This window comes from Chlamydotis macqueenii, chromosome Z, assembly GCF_036417535.1.
Source record: "Chlamydotis macqueenii isolate bChlMac1 chromosome Z, bChlMac1.mat, whole genome shotgun sequence".
Taxonomy (NCBI): Eukaryota; Metazoa; Chordata; class Aves; order Otidiformes; family Otididae; genus Chlamydotis; species Chlamydotis macqueenii.
This window is the reverse complement of record NC_141593.1, coordinates 65,950,073-65,966,072: the sequence shown is the minus strand read 5'-3', so window position 1 is coordinate 65,966,072 and position 16,000 is coordinate 65,950,073. Positions and strand designations below refer to the sequence as shown.

At 45.7% G+C, this 16,000-nt stretch overlaps 1 protein-coding gene across 3 annotated transcripts in view; it reads right to left on the bottom strand.

The window, feature by feature from the left end:
- The window catches only part of SEMA6A (semaphorin 6A), a 117,826-nt gene extending 103,758 nt beyond the window's left edge, over positions 1 to 14,068 (bottom strand). For all 3 annotated transcript variants that reach the window (XM_086770411.1, XM_086770412.1, XM_086770413.1), the window contains exon 1: positions 13,522 to 14,068. The gene's annotated coding sequence lies outside the window, so the exon portion shown is untranslated. The remainder of the gene's footprint in view (positions 1 to 13,521) is intronic.
- Between the last annotated feature and the right edge of the window lie 1,932 nt (positions 14,069 to 16,000).

Below are 16,000 nucleotides of genomic sequence, written 5' to 3'. Positions count from 1 at the left end.
TGCAGCCTTGCAGGTCTAAGATTGAGGTGTGGATTGAGCGGACGGCAAAGGTGTGAACTGGGGTCAGAAGCATCTGTCCACAGAGCAGTCGCAGATGCAAATACAAACATACCACCTTTTCAGAAAGGTCTTCCCTGAGTGGGACCTCACCCTACCCTAGCTAAACGGATTTTGGGGGAGGCACAAATTTAAAAGTCGCAAGGGAAGTCAAGAGGCCCAAAATCAGCATGTGAGCATAGGCATCTTGATCAGCCAGCTGTGCCCTTCTGCTGATTTCTCAAACTGTGTGGATCTCAAAAGATCAGCAGGAGGGAGAATAGAATTACTCCAAAACATGTAAAACTCTCTCTGTGGATATCTTGCTTTGAAGTAAAAAAAAAAAAAATAAAATCCATTAACAAACAAAAAAACCCAAAACATGCTAACCCCAGCAAGTTCTTTTTATTAAGACTTGAGCATTTGGGCTTGAGTCCTTAATGCAAAGTAACTCTTGGGTGGCTAAAAGAACCACTTCCAGAATCTGCATTATATCTGTTCCAGATCCATGATATAACTATTGTCAAGAAAATGAAGGCTGAAAGATACTGTGTCTCAAGCAAGACACAAATGAAATGGTTTAAAGTAAGCAATGAGTTCACATGGGACCAACCTGAGGCAAAATCCAAATGCATCCTCTTTCTCAAGAAGTTAAAAAAAAAATTAATGGAAAATTGAGAATCAAAATGGCCTTAAATTTGTGGTTCAAATCCATTTCTAGCTGATTTCTAAGTCACTTTTAAAATAAAGAATTATTTGAATTACTGGTTTTTTATTATTCTAAACACTGGGACAACACACAGCTGCTGCAGTCTATTTTTCTGCATATTGCAAAAACTTTATATAATTCTGAATTCTGGAAGTTCTTTAAACATAAGAGAGTATTTAAATAATCTTTTGAGCTACAGAAAATATACTTCATACGAGCAAGGGGAAGTGCTAGAACTACTGCCAGAAACTATTTAATAGCTTGAAGCAATTTCTACTCTCTTGTTTGAACAGGAGAAAAAAAAATATTGTTTAAAGGACATGGAATCTCCTTCTATTTTCCCTCTCTCTAAAATATCCAACTAATTTGCCTTAACTTAATCTGTGCTTTTAGCCTCCCTTCCCTATGATTATTAAAGAACTAGGCAGTAAGAGAACAGGAGATCAAGACAGACCAAGCGAATGTTAACCTGGGACATCGTTTTGCTAATATGCACTGTCAGGCTTCTGCTCAGTGCAAATTGTGTTATTTTGTGTTCAATTGGTTGCACTTGTATAGTTTGATTGTCTTATCTGTCCTGCAGGGCTGAGCAAAACGGTGCAACCACTGAAACCAAACATGAATTTATTTTCTGCAAAAGCAGGGCTGAGACGTGAAAGCAGCGAAAGAATCTTGTTAGCAATTCCTTGTGTAGGCAGCATGTCTCACTTTAATCATATACACTACGGCCTTTACCCATTGCTGCGAATTCACTCCTAGAGCTTTTCTGCACATCAGTTTGGCTAACCCACTTTCCAATGTCTCTGTCGCTGCATAAGAAAGCTGAAAACTACATTGCTGCTGATACTGCAAACAGCAAGACAACACACACATGCACAAAATCAGTGCCTTTGAAGAGCATGGCTGTTGTCCATCATTTCCTGTTTTTGTTCCATGTTTTTCACCACCGCAGTTATCATCTGGACGCCTGACGCGTCTGCACTGAGACTCTGGAACACAAGAGGGCAGGCGACATGCAAAGGAAAAAGCAGAGCGCGTTTTCCCACTAGGATTCACCACGTCAATAGCCCAGTCGAACAGGCTGTCGGAAAACTGTGAAAGAGGTGCGTTTCTCGCTTCCAGTATAAAAATATGTGTCCAAACTCCTCTGCTGTTTGTCTAGATCATGCACTATTAGCTACAGTGGTATCCCTGCATTTAGAAACTGCATCAGAAGATGAAAGGTCTTTTTCTCTTGAAAACTGTTGTGATTTCTAAGGCTGCTATGTAAGGCTATGAAAAGTTACCTGCCCTCTTCCAGGCTGTGACACAATGTAATGAAAATGCTACAGATTCTTCCTCAATAAGTTACATTCATTGAAATCTTTAAGGCTCTCCTTCCCAAATGTATTTTGGTAAATGCATTGTGTTCATTCTTGCACAACCTTGTATTTTAAGCGGGGGTTGCTGCTGGAGCAGGCTGTCATACGACAGTTGTCTAGGAGTAGGCAGTGCCCCAGCCCCCCTACTAACACGTTCTCTTTTGGTTTACTGTTGAAAATTTTCCAGTAGTAGACTCTTGGAAGCTAAAATACCAATTCAGTGTACAGATGCCTCTACAGCACAATACCTTCTTGATGGTTTTGATATTAATTTGCTCATGAGTTAATTTCCTCAAAAAAAATTTACATTGCAGTAATTAACGACTCCTACTGAAGTCAGCAAGATTTATGTCACCAACATGAACGAGTCTGAGGTTAGCTTTTCTAGGCAAATCCCATGCCTGGTGAAATAAACATGGATGTGCAATCTGAAGCAAAACTGTGCCATCATTTTTCTGTTTGATGTTAACACATCAAAAGTTAAATCCTGCTAACCCATATTTTTGTGCCTTGTCTCAGTTCCTCTGCATTTATCTATGTGAGCAATGTAATTGGTTCTGATGACATATTCAGGCAAGCCAAGGTGACTTGTTTCAATAGAGGTTTACAGCTGGGAATCCAGATATTTGGACCTTGGGAGCCTGGCACAAAGGGCAGGATTAGTCCTTCTAAAAAAACCGTGGTGTAAGCATCTGTGTAGGTGCTCCAGGTTTTGAAAAGTTCTTTAAATTCTTTGACTGTGACAACAATGAATTCTTTCATCTGTTTCAAACGAAAACAGATTACTGACCATTTATAACAAAAAAAAAGGAAAAAAAGAACTGATTTGCTATTCAAGGTAAATCAATGCAGGCATTCTTACAGACCCCTTCTCCAACATTAGCAGTCATTATACAGTCTACACTTTCCACCCTTTTGCAGCACATCACCAACATTCAGTTGCACCAACATGTTATCAGAAAGGGCCTGGCTGAATTGCCTCTCTCACATAAACAACATTGCAGTTGGGTGCTACTTGGGAGGCTTTTTTTTTTTTTGCAAATGATGTTACTTCTAGGATTTAGGCTACACAAGAGAACTTATTATGTAAATGCAGATGAACACAAAACCAGATAGCCAAAAATGTAAAAGGTGCACCAAAATGGAGTTAGAATTTGTCTGGGAGAAAATTTACTGTATTCCACACTTTGCCTCTTATTTTCAAAGTTTTTCTCTGATAGGTACTTTAACAAATGTATGTAGTACTCTAAGAAAAACGTCCCTACAAAGCAAAACTGTATTATTCTCACAGTCAGCCAGTCACCAGCCTTCATCTCACACCTTCAGGCTATTAGCTCCAGGTTGGCTAAATTTGCCTTTTGGACTATATATGCTGTTGAACAAGAACAGGATCTTTTTTATTTTCCTTTTTTTTTTTTTTTTATCTTGGGAAAGGAAGTGTTCTGGCAGTATCTCTAGGTCTTATGCTTAGAACAGGATAAAGCAAAAAAGACGACACCACCCTACAATATACGCGTCTCGTGACGGAATTAATCAGTGTATCTGAACATGCTGAACTTCCCTACAACAGAATTAAAAGGAAACACCTTGCAGATAATACTGAAAAAGTGTAGTAGCTCAAGCAAAAATCTTTCCTCTTCCCACAACAGCTCTTTAAGGATTCAGTTCTTAATTTCCTTTTAAAGAAAAACAAATTCCTGTTTGAATTCAAGAATATTTTCAGCAGGTGAGGAAAAAAAAAAAAAAAACCCAAAGAATCACTAGGAAGAAGTTTGTCTTCTTACTTCTCCACAAAATCCAAAAAGACTCTCCTCTTTAATTCCTTTCCAAGAACAAAAAACAATTCTGCGTGTTGTATTTCTATAAAAGAAAGTCTTGCTGCATGGACACAGTTCTTAAAAAATATGTTATATGATCACCTTCCTATAACAGACTACAGCAAATTTAGAAAAAAAGTCAACTTAACTGCCTTCATTTCAGATTAATACGGTTAGGATCACTAAGTTGTGATTGCAAAAGCTGTGCATTTGTAATTAACAAGTACAAAGTATTCAGAAGCAGAATGGGTTAATGCTATTACAAGTTTATACACGTAGTACCAAATTCTGTTCATAGAGAAAACTAAATTCAAAAGTTGGTTTTAATGCACGATGCCCTTCTTTTTTTAGAGCTATGATGAAAAGCCAGTAGTATAGAGACTATGACATGAGGTTCAAGATTGCATTTAAACAGCCTGTGATGCTCTCTATATAATAAAAACTGCATTTTTAATCAAATACCAGGCTTCACTTAGCCCTGTTCATGGAGTGAAGCGCTACTCCAGAAATATAATCCTGCGGGATTCAACCTCTACTTTGCTATCAGGTGACAGACACCGGACTGCACCCTATGTGTAGAGCAGGTGGCGGAAAAGCAGCTCTAGACATACAAAGGCATCCCATCCCATCTTTTTCCTTGCTCTGGCATTTTGGGAGAGGATGGAGTGGTACCCTCCTGGCCTGTGCCGATGGCAACCGCAGCATTCCCCAGGCAGATCCAGTGGCACAGGCCAGGCTTCTGGCCGCCCTCCCATCCCTCCTTTCCGTCCACCCGCTCCAACCGACCCACGGGCAGGGGTGGGCTCTGCCCACAGCTGGGGACTGAGGAGCCCTGCAGCTGAATGGAGGCACAACCTTCCTCTCTCTCAGGCACCTTCGAGAGCCTGCAGCCCAAGCCAGGCATTAGCCTTCCAGGAATACTCAGGCAGCAAGATGCCATTCAACTTCTCAAAGATTTGGAAAGCAAACTCCGTAACATTGCTAGAAGGACACAAATATAACAGTTACTTTCCCAGAAATTATTATTTTCTTTCCTTGATGAGATTAGCACATTTGATGCTGAAATTCAGCTGTTTGGGGATGCAGAAGAACTATTATGATGAGCCATAAATAAACTGAAAGAAACTATAAATGGAGTAAGGGCTTATTGCTGAGGTGTTGAGTAGAAATCCTTCTTTACTCTCCAACAGAAACAAGACTGGGCCTCTATACTGCCTACATAATCACTTATCTCTCACTTGTCTGTATCTTAGAGGTAAAAAATAGATAATAAGCAATAAAAAAAATTAATTAAAGAAAGTACAAATGTACCTAATGGAACTGCTTAAATTAATTTCCTCACAAAGCGATTCAATACCCAACCTGAAACTAAATGGAGCACAATAAATTCTGAGAAGAAAAACATAACTGAAGTGGTACCTCTGTAGCTTTTGACTTAAGATATTTTCCCACTGTAACAACTTTCTTATGCAATCACCTGCTCCCTTCCAAAATGACCAGGGCAAATTATTTTGTTCTATCAGGCTGTCAGTCTGCTAGATACAGTTTCATTGCGAGTTTAAAAGGAAAAAAGCTGGGATTAATGTCGTGTAAAATATACATATACAACAGAGTATGCAAAAAACAGACTATATAACAGAAACTTATATACTGTGTGAGAGTATAAAATTACAAATACAGATTTTCTGCACATCTACCAGCAAACAAAGCTTTATCATCTTAAAAATTCATGTGAAATTTTTGGACTTTAATTTGTTCAGGTGGTAGGGCTCCTGAGGGTGGATTACAAATAACAGACACATGTTCTCAATCAGCTTGCTGATCTCACTTGAAAAATTGACAGGATTGAGCAGTAAAATCCCAAGCTGAAGCTTTAAAACTCATCTTTGAATGTAAGCTAACCATCTGAAAGTAAAAAAGTGGCTAATTTTCCAGATTAGTTCCAATTATACTGAATTCTTTAATCTAAACTGCACAGCTTTTAACACGATTCTTTGCTTGATGTGAACATTCAAGGCTTTTTTTTTTTTGTGAACAGAAGATATGTATCAAGCTTATCTGTGCAAGAACCAAATTGCTTTATTAGAACTGGAGGGAAATCACTTAATTCTGGAGGCACTGTGATGTAAAGTGCAAGAGAAATGGGATTTAAATATCCGCTAAAACATGTGGCTTACTTCTGCTCACACAGAAGTGATGAAATTTTTTTCTCAATGAGAAAGAAAAAAGGAGGCCATGATTTGCTTAGTGAAAGATGTTTGTGCATTATTTTGTATTACGTATAACTGACAAAACAATTAATAATCAGCAGTACATTGACAAGTCAGTCTTCCATCTACTTTCCTGTTAGACCTATTTTGTTACTGTACCATTTTTCTAATTTGTCAAAAAAGCTATTTCTGACTACTCACAGCTTTGCATTTCTGGAAGTATTAATGTTTTAATGCTGAATTTGTGAACAGATAATAAAACATTATTAAAAAAAATACTGCCAATGCCAACACAGTCCTGGAAGAGCGCTACTTCTGTCTTAAAAAAAAGTTTGCTTCCCCTTTTCTACTTTGTAATTCAAGATACTGTGCAGCTAACAAAAGGGTGCTTATTGTCATTTTATTAGATTTAAGGTAACAATAAACATTAACTCAGTCTCAAACATTATGTCATCCTGTATGTAGCTAGGTTAAAAGAGAATGTAAAACAAATTACCTGGATTGCTTAGGAAACCCTAAATGCCCTAATTTACCCAACCATTTATCAGCAGAACTAATGAAAAGCCTTTCTTGCTCTTGTAATGGGTAAAGGTAGCCATTAGTCTCTGAAGCGTACAATTTTACCAGCAAGATGAAACAAAAAGCAAATCTTGGGAGAAAGTATCAGCTGGACGCTCACATAACAAGGTCCAGAGAGACATATCCAGAAGTTTCCTCTTTTAATCCAGCTCTGAATAATGTTGGATGCTGTTCTCTGTTCCTTCAGAGCTCTACCACTGCCAAAATAACTGCAAGGCTTGCAAGTCCGAGTATATCTCAAGCCTTTCCCAAGGCACCCCAACACTATCTGAGGCACTGAAACTATGGCAACCGAATAAGAAAGCAGCTTCCATGATTAATAGATGAAGATCCCAGTGACAGTGCCTAGCTAGGCCATAATTCAGGAATGCAGGAGGAATTAGCATAGAATCCATCTCAGTCTACCAATAAAAAGTAGATTTTGAAAGACATCAACAAAACAGTATTTTTTTTTTTCTGCTAAAAAAAAATTCTTTAGAACTAAAACTTTCAAATTCTCATTAACATTTCAATGAACAGCTGCCTCGAGTGCAAGTAATGGATAAATGTTCGTGAACAATGGTGAAGCAACCAACATAGCAAATTCCCCATCTGACTATTAAAGTCATACATAGGAATGCTCAGTATCTAGAACATTTGAGTGAAGCTGAGCAGGCAGAGATAAGAAAGTAGAAATAATGTTTGCTGCAGTCAGGAATATATTTGGACACAGTTTTTCCCATTCTGTTGGGGATTCATATAAGAGAGTACTTTTTCCATCCGCTGAACTGGAACACCTGACCATATCTATTATATACTTTACACATTTTCATTACTAGAAGGCCCTGTGAGTCTGTCAGGGTCATTGCAAAATTGATGAGGGTTAGGAATACCTTTTTTTTAAGCACGTAATCAAACTTCTGCCATTATCTCCAGTAAAAATACTCCGGTATTACAGTCCTAGATGGCCTCAGACAAAGGTGAAAGGGTATTAATAGAACATTCTTTATTTCTTTCCACTTTCATGAAGTTTTCACTAAAGGCAATTTGCTACAGTGATCATAAAAGCACAGGAATGCTTCTTTTTTGCCCGCATCATGCAAAGGGTATAACCCTGCAGCCAAAGCACGGCTTTACCTGGGCAGGGTGAGAGAGAAGGAGCCAAAGGCTTCCCATATCGGGGACAGCACACGTGGGGCCACGTCGTGTGGTGTACTGCAACACTGTGCATCTGCCTGCAGACACTCTTTAACTTCAACATTGCATGGATGTTGTAAAACTATATTTCTGGAGAAAGTTCCTTGGTAGCAGTTTTGTCAGTAGCTAAAAAAAAAACAACCCTAAATGGCACACGGTAGTCCATGATATGTGAATTTCAAGTATCTAGTATAAATGCTCTATATAGAAAAGCCTATTATTAACAATACTTTTAAAGGAAAGGTCATCACTGAATGTAGTGAATTACCATATGTCTTCACTCTAGAGATACAGCAACTGGCAGTTCTGTTAATAGCTGGTTTATCTACTTCATTTTACATCTCTATTTCAGCCACTAAAGAAACACTTTGGGGCTTGGGGAAAAATTCCTTTCATACAAAAAATGACTGTGTTCACATACAGCACAGCACACCCCTCCTCTTGGCTGATAAATAACTACAGTTCTATACTGGGAAAGACTTCAAGAGGTTTTGCAGCATATTATGGGATAATTAATGTTGGGTTTTTCTAGTTTTCTTCTTCCTTTTTTGATAGCCGATTTTTTTAAGAAAAGTGATATCTGCTTCCTTCATTTATTAAACCATAGCTGGAGCTAAACTTTAGATTTCAGAGGGCGTGAGTTTGGCAGCCTCATTTATGTTCATCTGGTGCACGAAAGCTGCGAACATGATTACTTTAGGGGAGGAGGCAGAGATCTCTCATCCCCCTCCGTATTTCCAGTGGCCCCACTATTAGCTACTAGCAGCCTTTATAATTCTGAAGTGACAAAAAATGCAAATCCCTCTATAGCTGTCTTTCAGTGAACCCCTCCTAAGACTTCTAGAATACTTTCGTATATTTCCTCCCCTGCTCCTTGCTCACTTCCCATACCACATTTAATTTTGAATCCTTTCACATCTTCCAGCTGCTAAAACAGGACGGGCGAACGAGCAGCTTGGGAGCTCCTGAGGACAGGTGGGATGTGGGACATCCATAACCGTAACTCAGCAGGGGGCACCCTTTCCCTTAAATCCTACAGCAGCGCCTTGAGGCTGCCCCGCCATACTTGCCCTTCCACAGTCAAGACCCAAAACCAAAGCACTGTTCACCAAGGACAACTGAAGATCCCTTAATACGGTATAAACGTGAACACTCAGTTATTTCCACAGCCACAGGCAATGGTTTAGTCTCCCCACAAGACGGCACATAAAGGAAATAAAGACACGCAAACTCTGGTCTGCCAGGTTTGTGCTTAACTGGGGAAGCCTGCTTCTGCCTCTGCAGACCCTGCGCACATCTGAACTGTTCCTCGCTCAACAGACTGGAGCAACAGGCCAAAAATAAAAACACTCCTATAGACAGGTGTCCTTTCCCCCAGCTGCTTGTTTCTGCCTTTGAACACTGTTCGTGGTTGCTGTATGTTGTTGATCAGCAGCTGGACACTGTGGTACTGCTGATTGCACCTCACTGCCAAAATGACCTCCGTGTATGCCTCACCCCACCTCAGAGTAATCCTGGTACACAGAATTAATGAGCATAAAATGCTCGAACAGTCACCAGTAAAAAGCATTGCTTATTCATCTTATTTTTCTGTTGCCCCGTCAAGACAAAGCTTGTCACACATTGTCAGATGCGACAGGCTCCACGACATGCAGGCCTAGGTCTGACTGAACACTGCAGGTCGATCCACAGCAAATGTACTGGCACCACAGCGTCAGGTCCTGAGCAAGTGTCGATTCCCAACAGAGAACAGTATTTTCGGATTAGGGCCTAAACACGAAAAAAAGGTCCCTATTTGAGTAATATTTCAGGAACTGCCTTTGCTCTCAGAAAATTACTCATGCAAGCAAGGCTTCACTGGCTGAGCAAAGCTTACTTGGGTGAATGAGACTGGGAAGGAGTGGGGCTAAATATTTACCTCCTCAATAAATTAATAGTAGGAGGTAAAATACTGCAGCATCTGTATCAAATTAGGATTGTGAAAACTTCTGTTTTAGTACAGTTGAACTTTTCTCTAGCATATGCTGCATCTAATGGAGCTGAATGTTATTTTCCAGAATTTACCCGGTTGTTTGTTTTCAGCACTCTGCTATAGTGGGAATCAGGTACTATACACAAAACATTTGTTTGGGTAGTATAACAATGCATTCTTGCAAACAAGCTGGATGTGAGGCATGTATTAGCTCAGGTCAATTTAATCCCAAAACATTTTATGTCTCCCCTGCTGTAAACCATGTGAACTTCTTTCATGTGTATTTATGTATGGCTCTTCAAAACAAGATGACAAATTTCCCTTTCCCTTCACAAAACATGCACAAGCAAGTTCACAATCACCTACTTCCTTTTTAATGCAAACAGTTCTAGTCTGGATTTATCACAGGTCATTAATTTGATCTCTTTCTTTTTCTTTTTCTTTTAAAAAATTCAATGAAGGCAACTCATCCTTAGCCCGACCTACCTCCTTCTTCAGTCTTTAACTCTCGTAACTGCGATCCTCTATTTGCAAACATTAAGAGGGGATTATGGCTAATATTCACTTTCATCTTCAAGTAGCTAGAGATGTTAACCAGTCGTGTTTCCCATAGATGTTGGTGCCTAATTATTCTCTGTTTCAAGTAGTACGAGTTCAGTTGATAAGATCAGTTTTTGCCATTAAGTAAGAATATGCAGTTTAAATGTAGACTGATTGAGAACACATAGAACATCTGTGACCATATGATTCATCTTCCCTGAAAGTATTCACCCATGCTTCAAGCATTTGACTCCTACTACATGAAAAGCAAATGTTGCAGATACACGTACTATAGTATTACTTACTATTTTAAAATTAATTTAACATTCAGACAAAACTCTCATCTGAGCGTTCTGCTCCTGAACTAAACTTCCATGAAAGCCAGAGATTTTCTCCACTGAAGAGTGGTGGAAAACAAAGATCAGCATTTTTATCCATAGGAAATTGTTTGCTTTGAAGAGAGTTAGCATATATTCTCTTTGTCTTATACCTTATGAGAAGCTACCACATTAAAAACGAGTTCCTTTTAGATAAAATTAGACCCTAGACAGTGCAACGCCTTGGCAACTGTACTTATTTAAGAGTGACAAACCTTGCCGATCTTACTGCAGCTAGTATTTCCTTTTAACCATGTATGAGGCAACTCCATGAAGAAAGGGGTTTGCTGGAACAGACCCAATTTTCCTCAAAATACACTAGATTAGTCTCATTAAAAAAAAAAAAAAAGAAAAAAAAAAAATACCAGACAAAAAAACCAGCTCCAAGTTAACGAGAACAAGATCATTTTGCTTTTCTGATCTGAAAACAAATGGCAAAGGAAGCCCTGAACATGATAACAGCTGCATAAACCTTCCTCTGAGAGAAATGCCACAGACTCCTCAAAATCTCCATGAGTTCTGTGATTAAAACAGCCTGACTCGGCTGGACTTTCTCACACTGATGCCAAAGGATTTACGCGCCATGTAAAGATTACTGCATGAGAATGGCTTACTGGTTGACACTTAGATTAAATGAATGCAAACCAAAAGCAGTCACTGAACTAATCTTTGCAAAGATACCGGGAAAATCACGCCTCTACCTTTGAGGTTAGCTTAATAATTAATATCTGGATGTCACTAAGCAAAATTTAGCAGAATCTATGTCAAATAATAAGCCACCGCACGCAGCCCTGTGATGGAAAATGGTTGTGGGCGTCTGGCTCTTCGTTATTTACAACACCCGCGTGTCGTGTGTGCTCCTGTGGAAGATCAAGCGTTCACCTCGCGGAGCCACGAATTCGTATCTTTTACACTTTACCACACAGCTGACCACAGCCCTTATTTTTGCCCATGAAATCATTTCCCGCCGGGAGCAGCCCGGGATCCGCGCTGCACAGACGCTGGCACAAGCGTGCATGTTTACAAACTTCAGCAGCAGCGCTTAGCTCGGGAGAGGAACGGGAGGACAAATTTCCCTCGGAACAAACGGTCAAGGTTAGGAAAAAGACAAGAGCCGTGTGCCGAAGGAAAAGCCCTGCAGTTACCGCCCGACTCACACCGGGAAGGGCCGGGCAAGACTGGACCGGGGCCGGCGGGCATCTCCGGCGCGACCCCCGCCAGCCCCCCGCCCGGGAAACGCCTCCCTCGGGCAGGCAGGAAGGAAGGAGGGAAGTGGTGGGGGGGTGAGACGGCACAGCTCCAGCAAGGAGCAGGTACCTTCTCCACGCGTGATGAAAGAGACCCAAACTTTCCGCCTCCCCCTTCCCCCCCAACACAGCCCGGGCGGGCGGGATCCAGCTCATGTGGAGCCGCGGCCACGGCTCCCAACGCACCCTGGCCGCAGCTGGGAGCCTTCCTTGCCCACGCCTTTGTATGTAGGGCGATATCTCTCCTCTCCTCGGCATCCTGTTCCCTCCACAGCATCCCTTCCCCTCCTCGGCATCCTTCCCCACCGCAGCATCAGCCGCACGAAGGCGCCCCGCTCCCGGCCCCCGCCCGGCCGGCCCGCAGCCCCTCTGGGAGGGCTGGCCGCACAGAAACTCCTTTGTGCCGGCCGGCCTTGTTAGTCCCCCTTAGAAAAACTTTTTTTTTTTCTGCCGTTTCGCCCGGCTCCCGGAGGGAGGAGAGGGGCTGAACGAGCGGCAGGGCGAGGGGGCGGGCGGAGAGAGAGGAGCTGGGCTGTGCCGCCCTGCTCCCGGGCCGCCCCGAGGGGTCTGGTCTTCCCTGGGCTCGGCGCCGGGACCCGCCCGACCGCCTGCGCTCGACAGCCGAAGGGAAAGGGGGTGGCAAAGGCACCGGCCCATGGGGCAGAGGCTGGCGGCGCCCGGCAGAAAAGCCCTCTCCCATAGCCGCTCTCCTCCTCGGGGCTGCAGGAGGGCAGCCGGCAGCCCCCTCCGCCGGGGCCGAGGAGAAGGCGGCAGCTGTCCGCGGGGAGGAGAGCCCGCGGCCCCAGCCCACGATCGCGAACAAAGCCCGCGGCAGCGCCGGGAGCTGCGCCGCGGAAGAAGTTTCCTTGGTTCCCGGCCTCTTCCCCCCAAAACGCAACCCCAGCCTTGGAAAAAAAAAATAAATTAAAAAATTAAATCGACCGCAACTCAACTACCCCGCACGGAAGAGCGGAGACCGCGGGGGTTACGCCTCTGTACCGAGCGCCGGGTAACAAAGACCCCCGCCCCCAGCCAGTCCCACACGATGCCCGCCGGCCCCGAGGTGAGCGGGCGGTGGCCCCGGCCCCGGCAGCAGGGTCCCGCCGGCGCCCAGCTCCCCTGCGAGCGGGGCTGGGGGCTGAGGCGCCGGAGAGAAGCCGAGCACCGTGCCCGCCAGCCGTGCCCGGGCCCTGGGGAGGAAGGCTGAGACGTTAAGGTGCTGAGGGCCCGGGGGGCGGGTAGAAAAAGAAGAAAAAAAAAGAAAGGCGAAGCCGCGAGATGCCTGGAAAGTGGCAGCAGCCAGCGCAGCGTGTGCACTTGCAGGCAGCATTCCCTCCTCCTCCTCCTCCCCAGGCGCTGCAAGCGCCGCCGAGATAGCAAGCAGCAGCCGGCCCTAAACCAGGCACCGGGCTGGCTCCTCCCGAGCCGGCCCGGCAGCCTCCCTTCCCCAGCACCCCCGAAACGTCAGGGAGGGACACGGGCGGTGGAGTACCGTACCTTTTCGGTGCATGTATCTAGGCAGCTAGAGGACAGAACTAGCTGGTGTAGTGTCCCATTTAGTAATCCATTTAAGGGGATCTCTCTGGGAAACTGGAGCCACTCTCTCTTTTGCAATCCTTTGTCATTACTACATGTGTGCTTCCCGGGAGACGAGAGTATTTAATATTTCTACTTTCTGAATTGCGAATGCAATTTGTTCATTTCCAATGACGGGCGAAAAAGAGGGGAGGGAACAGGGAGAAGGGAAGGAAAAAAAAAAAACAAAAACAACCAAAACCCAAAAGCGTTAGCAACTCCTCTCCAGACCCAAATTCCACTAGGTTTCCACTCCAGTAAGTCCCCTTCAGCCGCGCCTCGGGAAGTCAGTCATCTCGGGGGTCTCCTCCTGCTCCCTCTCTACCAAAAGTGCTCCCGGTGTGACGGCTGCTTCAGGAAAACTCCCAGGCTGGAGGCACTCGGCGTGCCGCGACAGGAAAGCGCAGTCCTCCTCGCCCCGGGCTGCCGGGCATTGGACTGTGCGCGGCCAGGACCGGGGAGCCGCTGTCTCCCGCCGCTATCCCCGCCACCTCTCGCCGCCCGCCTCCCTGCCCCTGGGACGCGGCTCCGCCGGCGGAGGCGGAGACAAAGCCCGGACTGGACGCGGGCGGGCGGGCGGACGGGCGCGCCCCGCTCCCCGCCCCGCTCTCTCGCCCCGCCCCGCCGCGACGGGCGGGGCACGTGGCCGGCAGCCCAGCCCCGCCGGGCTGTGGGGGGCGGGGGCCCCGAGAAGGCGGGGCGTCGGCGGCGTCGGGCGGGGCAGGGCGGGGGTCGCCGTGTCCCCGTGCGGGCGGGGTGGCGCCCCGTTCCGGTGCTCAGTAGCGGCGGTACTGCTGCCAGCGACGGCTCCTAGCCGGCGCTGAGCGTTACGGGGCGTATGTGGTGCGGATGTAAGCGGAGGGGACCCGCCGCCGCTTCCAACGCCCGCGGGAGTACGGGGCAGGGCATCCGCAATATGAGGGGCCAGGGCAGCCCGGACCTCTACCGGCGGGTGTGAGGGGGGCACGGTGCCGGTCAGCAGCCTGCGGCTCCTCCGCGGGCTGCGGGAGCGGCAGCAGGGGCCGCTGCGGAGCACGGGGCGGCAGCGGGGCCCCGCGCTTGGCGCCGTTTGGCAGGGGGCGCGGGCCTGACCATATCCCCGGCGGCAGCGGGGTCCGGGGCCGAGCTAGCGGCGGGCGCAGGTCCGGGCCGTCTGGTTGCCGCCCTTCACCCCTTTCCTCTGCCCACATCGTGCCCCGGTGCTCGCAGCCTGCGCTGATCCCCGTCTGGGAGCCGATCCAGCCAGGAGGAACCGGCGCTGGTACAATAATCTCTCTTTCCCGGGCCCTGCGCCGAAGCCCCTCGCCGCCAGTAATCCTCCCCCCGATCGTGGCCCCGGTGCGGCGGAGCCATGCGGGGGCTGCGCCAGGGACCGCTCCGCACCCGCGGCGCAGGGGGACTGAGCCACCCGCCGCAGCTCCTGCACCTTCCCCGCCTCGCCCGACCGCCACCCCGGGACGGCGGCCCCGAGAGAGGGAGGTGCGGGGTAGCCGGGCTCGCAGACCTCGCTTGGGGCAGGCAGGGCTCAGCCCGGTTGCCCGTCGATCCGGCCCGCCCGCTCGTGGGTCCCGTCCGCCCCTGGGTCCGGCCCTCCGCGCCTCGCTGACCTCTGAGATCACCGGGCTCGGGCGGACCAGCTGCGGGAGCGGGATACGCGGTAAACCCGACCAAGCAGCCCCAGCTCGGTAAGCCAAAAATCCGCCTGCACGTTTCTTTGGCGGCGGCATGCAGTCCCTCCAGAGTTTTAGCAGTAATTTCCACCCTCGAGATCTCGCCGGAGTAGCGCTGCAAGGAGAGCCTCTAGTTATTTCAGTATCTAGTTTCCAGAGGATTCATTTACATGTGCAATTGCTTTAACGTGATTTATGTACTTTTTTTTTTTTTTTTTTCCCCCAAACCAGATAAGTGAAAGGACAGACTGCAACTAGGCGATTTGCTGCTGGGCCACGAAGTGTGGCATTAAAATTAAAATAATTACTTGTTTATGACAGCTGCTTTTCTGCCCTTTATTTTCAGATAATGAAAGGACTCTAAGAAATTGGTTTTGGTTCAGTATTTGATTTGGGATCTAAAATTACACACACATTCATTCAATTTCTAGTTGATAGATTACAAGGGAAAACATTCATCTGTATCAAGGAAAAGTTTCTTCTTTCCTTTCAGAAAATTTAAACTGAATGTATACTTAGGGTAATTTTCTAACCAGAGGAACTGAGACTTAATACATATTTTCTGTCTTTCCCTGAAAATCTAAAACAGAAGCGAGTTCTGTACTAGAGTAATTGCTAGGGACAGATAAATTTTAGTGAAACAAACTTACCCTAGATCTGAAAGCAATTAGAGAAACCGAACTGATACAAATAATTTCTGGGTACCCAAGCGTGTGTCAGGGGGGTAAACC